We start from the raw sequence: 12,146 nt of genomic DNA on the forward strand, positions 1-12,146 counted from the left end.
CACGAGGGGGCGCCACCTTCACGGAATCCTCCAGATTGCATGTGAGGCTGAGCAGGATCATTGCCAGGCAGATGAGCCCAAATGGTGCTCCAGGCAGAGGAGAGTCAGTACAAAGGCGCATGTTGGTGTTAAACATGAGAGGTACGGCGTCCCTGGAGCTGAAACTGGAAGGAAAATGATAGTAAGAGATGAAGGTCCCGGCACCAGCCTGGCTGTGCCCTGGCTGGGAGGGCCCCCTGCCCTCTGAGTACTAACCACACACGAGGCCTTACCCACAGGCTCCTGCCTCTGGGCACCTGGCTGCACCCCTTCTCAGAGACCCAAGAACCAGCTATTTGGGGTTTCTCCTCTGAACTCTTAGGTTTTGCCCCGAGGACACCTGCAAACGGGAGGCTTTGCTGGCCTGGAGGTGAGAGGACGAGGACCCAAAGGCCAGGCTCACTCTGGGCAAAGTTCAGTAAGAGATTCTGTCCTCGCATTAAGCTGAGACTACAGCGGTCCATACATTGAGAGTCAGGGGGAGCCACAAGTAAACCTCAGGTGTTTTTGTTGTTGCTGATAAGCAGAACAAGACACTAGAAAAGTCACCTACAAGCTAATTTTCAAGTGTTTTTGTAGCTCAACTACAGTACCAATTGAATTGTAAAACAAAACCAAAAATCCCAAGATTTTGAGTTATGATTTTATTTGAAGATGTTCCGAGCCTGACCGGCATGGCTCAGTGGTGGAGCGTCGACCTATGAAACAAGAGGTCACGGTTCGATTCTCAGCCAGGGCACATGCCCGGGTTGTGTGCTTGATCCCCAGTAGGGGGCGGGCGGAACACTCATCATTGATGTTTCCAGCCCTACCAGTGTTGGGGGTGCAGGAGGCAGCCAATCAATGATTCTCTCTCATCATTGATATTTCTATCTCTCTCCCTCTCCCTTCCTCTCTGGCAGCTGAAATAAATAAAAATATGAAGAAAAGAGAAAATGGCTCTACTGGTTTGGCTCTGTGGATAGAGCATGGGCCTGTAGACTGAAGGGTCCTGGATTCAATTCTGGCCAAGGGCACATGTCTGGGTTGCAGGCTTGATCCCCAGTAGGGGGCGTGTGGAAAGCTCATCATTGATGTTTCAATCTCTCTCTCCCTCTCCCTTCTTCTCTGAAATCAATAAATATATATTGAGAGAGAGAGAGAGAGAGAGAGAGAGAGAGAGAGAGAGAGAGAGAGAGAGAGAAAGAGAGAGAGAATGCTTCCAAACTGGAAATGTTCCAGGCATTTGACAGAAGCAAAAGTGAATGCTCTCTAAAGGAAGGCAAGGTCATCTAGACCCCAAGAAACCACAAATCCAAGGACAATCAATAGTACATATCAAGATTATGAAGCACACAGAGAAATAAGGCACCATCAACAAGAACCATAAGAATTACACCTACAAAACTTCAGTTCTAAATTATCAGTGTCTGTGTGTGTGTGTGTGTGTGTGTGTGTGTGTGATGTTTCATATAACATTTAATCAGATTTCCAGAAGGAGAGGAGAGGAAATAGTTTCCAGGTTGTTTCAGAGAGTTAATGGTGAGAATTTTCTAGAAAATTACATAAATTCATAGATTCAGGAAGCTCAATGAATATCAAGCAGAATAAGTAAAAAGAAAACAACTTTTAGACATGTCATACTAAAACCATAGAGCACACACACATATGCAAACACACTTGATAAAAATACCTTAAAAGTAGCCAGACAGAAAAGAGAGATAATCCCTAAGAAGCAACAGTTATGCTGACAGTTGACTTTTTAAAAAATATATATTTTATTGATTTTTTTACAGAGAGGAAGGAAGAGGGATAGAGAGTTAGAAACATCGATGAGAGAGAATCATCGATCAGCTGCCTCTTGCACATCCCATATTGGGGATTTGCCTGCAACAAAGGTACATGCCCTTGACTGGAATCGAACCTGGGACCCTTCAGTCCGCAGGCTGACACTCTATCCACTGAGCCAAACCGGTTTCAGCTAAAAGGACTTTTTAAAAATATATTTTTATTGATTTCTGAGAGGAAGGGAGAGGGAGAGAGAAGAAACATTAATGAAGAGAGAGAAACATTGATTGGCTGCCTCCTGCATGCCCCACACTGGGGTTCAGTTTGCAACCCCAGCATGTGACCCGGAACCAAAATGTGACCCAGGTTCATAGGTCAATGCCCAACCACTGATTCATGCCAGCCAGGCCCTAATAGGAATTTTTAAAAATCATCTGTTGTGGGTTGAATGATATGTCCCCCTAAAACAGGCGTCTTCAAACTACGGCCCGCGGGCCACATGCGGCCCGCAGAGGAGTCTGATCCGGCCCGCCAGGTTTTTTGGGCAGTGAGAGCAGCCGAGGTGTTACAGTAGGAATTAGTAGTTCATATAGTCCGGCCCTCCAGCTCTCTGAGGGACCGTGATCTGGCCCGCACTTTAAAAAGTTTGAGGACGCCTGCCCTAAAACATATTTCAAATCCTAATCCCAAGTAATGGTAATGTGACCTATCTGGAAGTAGGATCTTACCATGTAAGAACAGGGTCTTCTATGATTCCTCATCTGTATCCATAGACCCTATCCAGAAATAGCCTGGTGTGGTGAGACCCATTCCGGGATCCTGGGGAGAATACTAATGGAGAGAATATTAAGGCTTTATAATAACCAGAGCAAATCTCTATGCACTGACTACTCAGGGAGCAGGCCCAGGGTGGGATTGTGGTTTGCAAATGCCATATAGCATATTGGATGTCAGGAACAAGGGGAGTCCTCTGGCCCCAGTGTGTAAAGAGAGCTGGAGCCTGCTGAGGCACCTTGAGAATCCTTAGGTGTAAACTCAATTAGCCTGTGTTGGTGGCAAATTCTGTGCCTTTTCAGCATCCAGGGAACCATAGCGTACAGCCCATCTGTTCAATCTGCTCACTGGTGCAGTTAAAGCCCAGAGAGGGAAAGTGACTTTCCTAAGGCCACACAGCAAGTGAGCGGCACAGCCCGCAGAAGGAACTGAATATTTTCAACTCTTCCCTCTCTCACCCTCAATGACAAAATCCTTCCTGAAGCTGACCATTGTAGATGGTGGGGACTTTTCTCTTAGAGAGAAAATAATCAGGTAGACACATTCTCCCCAAGGTCTGAATGGCTGTCGTTCTTTCTCTACTCCTCTGCTCTCAAAATGGAAAATCAAATTCCAAAAAGGAGTTTGCCTAACTTACATGAAAAGCGCAATAACGGTGGATCTCTAGACCAGATAAGGTAGGACTTTGTAGGGCATAGTAGAGATTGTGTGTGTGTGTGTGTGTGTGTGTGTGTGTGTGTGTGTGTGTTCTTTAACGTGTGATGTGGAGTCTTGGAGGGTTTTGAGTCATAACAAGGGCTGACATCAAAAATCCTTCTGGCTGTTGTATGACTTCTCCCTGCTGGTCCCTAACAGGTGGCGATGGCTAAAAGGAGACAGATGAGCTCAGAGTGGGAGTTGGGGTGCGGGGGCACTGAGATAGTGACGGAGACGTGTGGGGGAGGCAGGCTGTTTCTGGGCAGACTGTACCCGTGGGCAGCCGAGGGCACCTGGAAGCAACCTAGTTGATCATGTCCTAGCTGACGAGAGCGAGCAGAAGAGTCTAGAGCTCTCATCCCCTGGCTCGTCACCTCTGGAGACCCCGGACGACTCCTTGGGCTTCGCCAAGCCATGACGCTGTTCATGCTCACTGTGGTCGTGCTGGTGCTCTTGTCCCAGGCCGTCCCAGGTAATCAGGGCCTCTCCGGGGCAGGGTGGGGGGCAGAGGGGCACTCTGGGGCCCGGGAGGATGGACTGGTAAGTGGCAATGTGTAACACCACTTATCTGGGGAAGAAGAGCCCCCAGGTACTGGGTTCAACCCTGCCTCGTCATTTATTAGCTCTGTGATGTCCCCAGAAAATGATGTGGCTCCAGTTGGTTTCAATGCACTCCTTTGTCCATTTGAAATAAAAAACCAGGTTGTGGAATCAACATGAGCACGCTGGAATTTTGGTGTGTAACAAATGCAGTTGCTTTATTTTTTAAGCCCACTGAAGAGGGGTCCTGGCACTCAGACAGCCATCCTTGCCAGGAACAGGTGGCAGCTCTTAGGAACCAGCGGTAACCCCCAGACTGTTCCCTCAACCACCCTCTAGGACCCCGCTTCTTTGGTCAGCTCCAGGCATTGGGGACAGGAGGTCTGTTGCTGGAGGAGGCATGGGGCCGGGCAGGGGAAACAGGAAGGTGTGGAGGCACAGTGACCCTTTCTGCCGGAGGTTGCTGGAGTCACTTGGATTTTGCACTATTCCCAGCTGCCTTAGGGCAGCCTGCAGTACCAGTCCCTGCGCCAAAGCCACGGAACAGCTTTAAGTAGAGAAGGGCCCTCATCAAACTTGCCTAGGCCAAGGTGCCAGCACCATCCCCTCTCCAGAGAGGAGCTTGCTCCCTCCCCCGGCCGTCCCTCCGTGCCCCCAGCATCTCTCTAACCTTCACAGGCCAGGATGTGAGTGGATTGCTTGGGACCACTGCCTCACACCTTGTGCCAGACACAGGCATGAAACACCACCATCCACCTCCAAACCTGGGGTTAGAACCCGCTCCATCAGTTTTTAGCTCTGTGGCACCTGACAAGCCATTTGGCTGCTCTGGGTTCCAGTGTACTCATTTCTCAAAGAGGTAATATGCAAATTGACATTCACTCCAGTACACAAGATGGCTGCCCCCATGTGGACACAAGATGGCCGCCACAAGATGGCCAGCAGGGGAGGGCAATTGTGAGGGACCAGGCCTAAAGGGGAGGGCAGTTGGGTGGGGGGACCAGGCCTGCAGGGGAGGACAGTTGGGAAGGACTAGGCCTGCAGGGGAAGGCAGTTGGGGGGGGGGGGGACCAGGCTGGCATAGGAGGCAGTTGGGGGTATTCAGGCCAGCAGAGGAGCAGTTAGGGGTCAATCAGGCTGGCAGAGGAGTGGTTAGGGGGTGATCAGGCTGGCAGGAATAAGTGGTTGGGGTAATCAGGCAGGTAGGCAGGTGAGCAGCTGGGAGCCAGCAGTCCTGGGTTGTGAGAGGGATGTCTGACTGCCCGTTTAGCAGTTGGTCGGACATCCCTCGAGGGGTCCCAGATTGGAGAGGGTGCAGGCTGGGCTGAGGGACATTCCCTCCCTCCCCGCCCCCGTGCACAAATTTCGTGCATGGGCATCTAGCATGGAATATATGTTAGCTTGAGGAGTCAATATTGGGGGAAATTTAGTGAATGAAGTTTGTAGCATTCTGTTGCCTTGACTTTATTTCTTCTTTGATGCTTCCTGTTATTCGTATGTTGGAGTGCTTTTGCTTATCATTAATATTTGTAACTTTCTATTGATTTCTGTTTACCTCTTTCTTTCATTCTTTTTAAAAAAATACATTTTCACTGATTTCAGAGACAGAAAGGAAGAGGAAGAGATAGAAGCATCAATAAGGAGAGAGAATTATTGATTGGCTGCCTCCTGCATGCCCCTTATTGGGGAATCAAGCCTGAAACCTGGGATGTGCCCTTGACCAGAATCGAACCCGGGCCCCTTCAGCCTGCAGGCCAGCGCTCTATCCACTGAGCCAAGATGGCCAGGGCATTTCTTCCTTTCCGTTTGACGAACATATCCTCTTTCTCACCTTGTGTTTCTCACAAGCCATGATCTGTTGCATTTATTTGCTCAAGTGATCCTTCTAGTTTAGGGGTGTCGAACTCAATCAGAGAAGGGGCCAAAATCTAAAATCCAGCCTAAATCGCGGGCCGAATGGTTTACTGAACAGTCATAAACTGTCATTGTGATGGAAACGCAGCGGAGTGCAGTGATGACAGCGTGGTGCGGGCCACATTGCAAGGCCTGGCGGGACGGATTTGGCCTGCGGGCCTTGTGTTTGACACATGTGTTCTAGTTTAATCTTTACTTATGGAATGGTTTATACAATGTATAATTATTTTTGAGGTCCTATCATGATTTATCGACTTTACTTAATGGTTTTTATAGACCATTTCATTTAATCCCCACAACAACTCTCTGAGGCAGCTGGTGTATCTTCTTTTCAGAAAAGAAGAAATCGGTGCTCTGAGAAGACTGCTAGCCTGGCTGGTGGTGTGGACAGATTTAAAATCCAGGTGCAGGGGTCTCCGTGCTCCTAGCCATTAGGACCCATGGAACCTGTGAGAGAACTTTCAGGAAGGGCTGGACTTGAAGTGGGGTGTCCAGAAAGGATGCAAGACTCTACCACCTTATACATCGAGAGGTGTCTCCCCCAGCATCTGGGCCCCCTCTTCCACCCTGATTGGTAGCCTTCTCAAGCCAGAGCTCATTTCCCCTTGGGACTGATTTTGGCTCCCGTCTCTTTTTCTCTTTGTCGCAGGCAGCACCGAAAGATGCTGGAATCTTCACGGCACCTGCCGTGAGGAATGCCGTAGGGAGGAAAACGGCTTCATTTTCTGCCCGAGCGGCAAACTGTGCTGTGTGAAGCCCAAGTTCCAGCCGAAGCTGAGAGGCTGAAGCCCGAGGGCGTGACAGTGAAGAAAAGCCTGCCCTGCGTCCGAGCACGGGGACTCCTGATTCTATTAAAATACTTTGGCTGACGTCTGTGTGTGTCTCTTCGTAAACCCACTCACACTCGAGCGAGGAGGTGTAGGTAAGGAAGTGTTTATAGGAGAGGAAATGGGACTTACACAGATCTGACCTTCCCCAGTCCTTTCCACTAAGGTAACAGGTAGGTTGTGTCATCACTTTTAGGTTACGGATGAGGCTTGGGCTGGTGAGTCCTTTTACCCAACGCCACATAATTAACCTGCGGAGGTTGCTGGGATTCAATGTCAGTCCGCATCTAAGTTTGCAATTAGCTCCTTGCCTCCTGGGCTATTGCTATCATAAATAGAAATGCGTATTGTATTCATTAGAATCACTCAAAAGCCAGGGGTAGACTGTGTTACCCTGGGGTTCTGTTTTCTGGGATGGTTATGGAAGCTGAAGAGTTAGGCAGAAAACTGTGTTTATCCCTCAGCCTACTTCATACTTCGTTGCTTCTCTCTCTATGTATTATTCTAATTTTTTAAATATTTAGTTTAAATTTTCATCAAAGCAATATGTCCACTTGGTTTTAAGAGTCAATGTTGAATAAGAGAGGGTAATAAACTATCGGAGTCACCCATTTCCCCCTTTCTATTTCTTGCTTTCCAAAGAAAACCATTTTCACATCTTTTGGTTGTTTCTTCGGATTTTATTTCCATATCTATGAACAACATGCTAACTTATATGGTCAATTCATAATTTTTATTTTTCAGTTTTACTGGTAGGTATTACCCATTAGACTCCCACTACCAGTATGGAAGGTGAGAATTTGATTCTTTTATCTCCAGTGAATATGTTCAGGATCATCAGGGATTTGTCAGTCTTATCTTCTTGGAGGATTCTCTTCTTGGACACTTGGACCTGCTCCACTCTGAACTGGTTGTCTCTACACCTGGTGACCTGCTGTTGTCCTTGATCTCCATCCACACCCTCTGGGAGAATCTCTTTCACAGTCTCTGAGATACATGCCCTGCTTACTGGATCCTGGGTCTCCCTCCCTCCCTCCCTTCCTCCCTCCCTCCCTCCCTCCCTCCCTCCCTTCCTCCCTCCCTCCCTCCCTTCTTCCCACCCTCCCTCCTTCCCTTCCTCCTTCTCTCCTTCCTGGCAGCCACAGAAATCCTGGTAGCCACGCTGACTGCCCTGCCTCGCTGTCCGTATAGCCTCTGGCCCGGTGTAACCAGAGGGCCTGGACAGTGATCCCGCACAGCCTTGGAAATCAACCTGTGGTACCTTCCAACAGTGCAACTCAGTGCTCAGGCTGCCCTGGAGCCCAGCCCAGCCTATGGCCTTGCCCAGTTAATGAACACAGCCTGCTGCCTCACCCTGGCCAGGACCCCAGCCAGTGACCCCACCCAATCACAGAGAACAGCCTGTAGCCCCCAAGGGAGCCAAACAATAACTCCACCCAACCATGGAGCACTGTCTCTGGTCCCACCTGGCTGTGGCGTGCATCGGGAGGCCTCTCCTGACCAGAGGACCTGGTCAGTAAGCTTGCCCGATGGTGGCACACAGCCAGTAGGCTGCCTACCTGACTGTGAAGTCCAGCCTACAGAGCCACTCAGCTTCGGGCACAGCCTAGAGCCCTGCTTGACGGCAGTATTTTCATTGTTTCTAAGTGGCTTACCAACATTTCTGCCACCTCTCCTCTATCCACACTGCTCTCCCAACTGGAATAGGCTCTCACATCCTCCCCATCTCTGCCATTTCTCTGGTCTATCTTCCTCCAAGTTTTGGAGAAGGTCTTCCATGCAGCCTTCTCTGACCCACCCTGGCCTTTGGTGATTGTCCCCACACTTCATTCTACTGCAATATGTTTTGTTTTTAAAAAATATATATTTTATCGTTTTTTTTTTTTTTTCAGAAAGGAAAGGAGAAAGATAGAGTTAGAAACATCAATCAGCTGCTTCCTGCACACATTTTATGGGGGATGTGCCCTCAATCAAAGTACATGCCCTTGACCGGAATCTAACCTGAGAATCTTCAGTTCACAGGTCAACGCTCTATCCACTGAGCCAAACTAGTTAGGGCTACAATATACATATTTTTTTATTTTGATGAATCACAGGCTACTTTGAATTCTTTTTATTCATGTGGCCACTTTGCCTGACCACTACACTTGTCTTTTTGGAGGTTATTAAGGCTCTTTATCAAATATTTCTGGCTTTCGGGGTCCTAGGCCCGAGGTAGAATTGCACTTCTTGGCCCTCTTGTGGTGGAATGGGGCGATGTCACCCTTATGGCCAGTGAGTTATGAGCTACGCCATATACAACGGCCAGTTCCAGACTCCCCAGAGCTCTCTTCTTCTGCTGTGATGGTGAGCAGCAACTGAGTGGCCATTCAGTAGTCTGGATGAGGAGATTTGGGCAGTGTCTCCTACCTGCAATGACGCTGCAGCTTGTGTGAAGCATAGACCTTTGTTCTTATAACCCACTGAGATTCCTTCTTTGTTACTGCTTCATAACGGGGTTTATCCTAATATAGCTGTCTAGCGGGAGACTGTATCCTGTATTTCTTGTGCTCAATAGACTCTGGGCACATAGTAGATACTTACTCAAGATCCGATTTATCTGGCAAACATTTCTTGAGTGTTTCTGGGAGAATATAAAGCTTATTTAAAAATTCGTGCTTTTCCTTTTCCTAAGGAAGCCGGAAGAATTTCAAGGGCAGAAGTCCTCGATCCACAGGAAACTTAAAAGGCCTGGGTGGTTTTGGAAGCGGAGTGGGAGGTGAGAGAAGGGCAATCTAGGAGGGATAGAAACATGACCAACAGGGAGGGGAGCAATGGCTGGCTCCTGGGAAAGTGGACACATTGAACAAAGGACTCGGGGAAAGAACTGCTTCTGAAAGTTTAGGCAGCAGCGGAAATAAGAAGCCGGGAAGATATCCTGGGAGGCACAAGGAGAACTAGGACAGCGATAAGCTGGGAACATACTCCCGTACAAAGCTGGGACCTTCTTTATCGTGTCTCACTGAGCTCAAACGGAGCTGCATTGTTTGCACGATAGGCTCGGAGGAGCGGGGTCTGTCCTTGAGAGTGGATTCGGGGTAAGCATGCTGGCTCTCAGAGTTGAGACTCAAAGTTTTGAAATGTTCAACTTTGACTTGAAGAAACACAGTGAGCAGAGAAGTCTCTGCATCGCTGACCATCCTTGTTCCTTTTCCTGAATATTGACTATGTTGACATGCAAGGAGGGTCAGGAGAGCTTCAGGGAGGAAAGAGGTCAACAGTCAAATGCCCCAAAGGCGAGGAGGGTGAGTTCATAGTAGACACCAGCAGCGACCAGGCACCAGGGGCTTCCCCGGCAGTGCACTGCCCCATGCAACCTTCACAGCGAATCTCTGTGTTGGCAGCATTGTCTCCACGTGAGAGAAGGAAAAACTGAAGTCCAGAGACATTGCTCAGGGTCACTTAATTAATAGTGGCAAAGTGATGGCTTTAATCCAGATGTTTGGCTTCAAAGCTTATGTCCTTTGTTGATAGATTACTAAACATCATCCTAGCTAATAAAGAGGAAATATGCTAATTAACATCACACCCTCACAAAGATGGTGGCACCCACAACCAATAAGGAGGAAATATGCTAATTTACTGCCATGCCCTCAAAGATGGCGGTGCCCACAGCCACAAGATGGCGGTGCCCAGTCTCCTCAGCCCCCCAGCCGCCCAGGGTTGCCCAAGGCACAGGTAATCAGGGCCAGGCCGAGGCTTGCACTGCCAGCAGTGGCAGCAGCAGAGGTGTGATGGGGGTGTCGCCTTCCCCTAAGGGCTCTCAGACTGTGAGAGGGAGCAGGCTGGGCTGAGGGACACCCCCCTCCAGTGCATGAATTTTCATGCACCAGTCTTCTAGTTTCAATAACTTGAAGAAAAAGCCTTAGCATGGCCATCACCAGGAGCCAGAGAGCTGGAATGTAATAGAAACTAGGAAAATTTCCAAGCTTATTTGGGCCAATAGCTTTGTCCTCTTTTCTTACCACCCACCCCGACCCATGCCCCCACCCCAAAGCCTACAGAGAAGTGGCCTGTAGCTGCATTTCCTTTCCTGAGCTGCAGTGCTGGAAGCAGAGGATAACAGGGTGGGCAGCAGAGGCCTGATAAGGGAGTGGCAGGGTGCTGGCCAAGATGGGATAAACCCACTGGAAGCATAAGAAGGTTCAGTTTTCACTGAATCCGGTTTGGCTCAGTGGCTAGAGCGTCGGTCTGTGGACTGAAAGGTCCCAGGTTCGATTCCGGTCAAGGGCATGTACCTTGGTTGCGGGCACATCCCTGGTAGGGGGTGTGCAGGAGGCAGCTGGTCGATGTTTCTCTCTCATCAGCATTTCTAGCTCTCTATCCCTCTTCCTTCCTCTCTGTGGAAAATCAATAAAATATATTAAAAAACAAAAAAAGAAGATTCAGTTTTCTAGGAGAGGCACACTGCAGCCAAGGAGGCTTCTGGTTAACACTGACTCAAAGCAACAGCAATGACCTCACAGAGAACAGAAGCAGAGGTTTGAAATATCAGATACCAGCCTATCTGCCACTAGGCCAGAGACGGTAGCGGTACCCACTTGTGGTTCAGGAAGAGAGGCAAACAGAGGTAAGTGAAGGACCACAGCACTTCCAGAGCCTACGTAGAAGGTCAAGCACATTTGGTTGGTGTTGAGGACAGGTTTCTGAGAACACGTTCAGTTTTGGGTTTTGGGGGTCTTGGGCCTTCACGGCCAAGTCCACGCAGTGTGAACCCCTTCCTGCCAAAAGTTTCCTACCTTTCCACATTCTCAGATGGTCTTCCTCACAGACTCCGTACACACTCTTCCTTTCCAAGTCTGCAGTCTTGTTTGTTGTTTTAATTCTCACCTGAGGATATTTTTCCATTGATTTTTAGAGAGAGTGGAAGGGAGGGGGAGAGACAGAGAAACATCGATGTAAGAGAAACACATCAATTGGTTGCTTCCTCACGTGTCCCCACAGGCAGGAGTTTGACCGACCAGGAGTTAGATGTGCGCTGACCACCAGGAGGTGGTGTGGAACAAGGTGGGCATCGACGATGCAGAGCTGGCAGAGGGCAGCAGTGGAGGCACTGCAGGCCCCAATGGGTCCCAATGAGAGTGGGACCATGGAGGGATGGTGGAGCAGGTGAGCGGGTGGCACCAGCCAAGGTGGCAGAAGAGGGAAGTTGGGGGCGACCAGGCTTGTAAGAAAGGGCAGTTAGGGGTGACCAGGCTGGCAGGGGAGCAGTTAAGCATCAATCAGGCTGGCAGGGGAGTGGTTAGGGGGTGATCAAACTGGCAGGCAGAAGCAGTTAGGGGTAATCAGGGAGGCAGGCAGGTGAGCAGTTGGGAACCAGCAGTCCTGGATTGTGAGAGGGATGTCTGACGGGAAGTTGGACATCCCTTGAAGAGGGTGCAAGCTGGGCTGAGGGACACCGCCCCCCTGCCTGTGCATGAATTTTGTGCACTGAACCTCTAGTACATTATAAAACAATGTCACAATCATAGTAAAAGGCTTGTCCTTTGCCATCTAGGAGGATGCTTGTTCTAATAAATATGCACTGTGAAAAGTGAGCTCTGTGGCCCT

This window comes from Pipistrellus kuhlii, unplaced genomic scaffold (genome assembly GCF_014108245.1).
Source record: "Pipistrellus kuhlii isolate mPipKuh1 unplaced genomic scaffold, mPipKuh1.p scaffold_m20_p_6, whole genome shotgun sequence".
NCBI lineage: Eukaryota > Metazoa > Chordata > Mammalia > Chiroptera > Vespertilionidae > Pipistrellus > Pipistrellus kuhlii.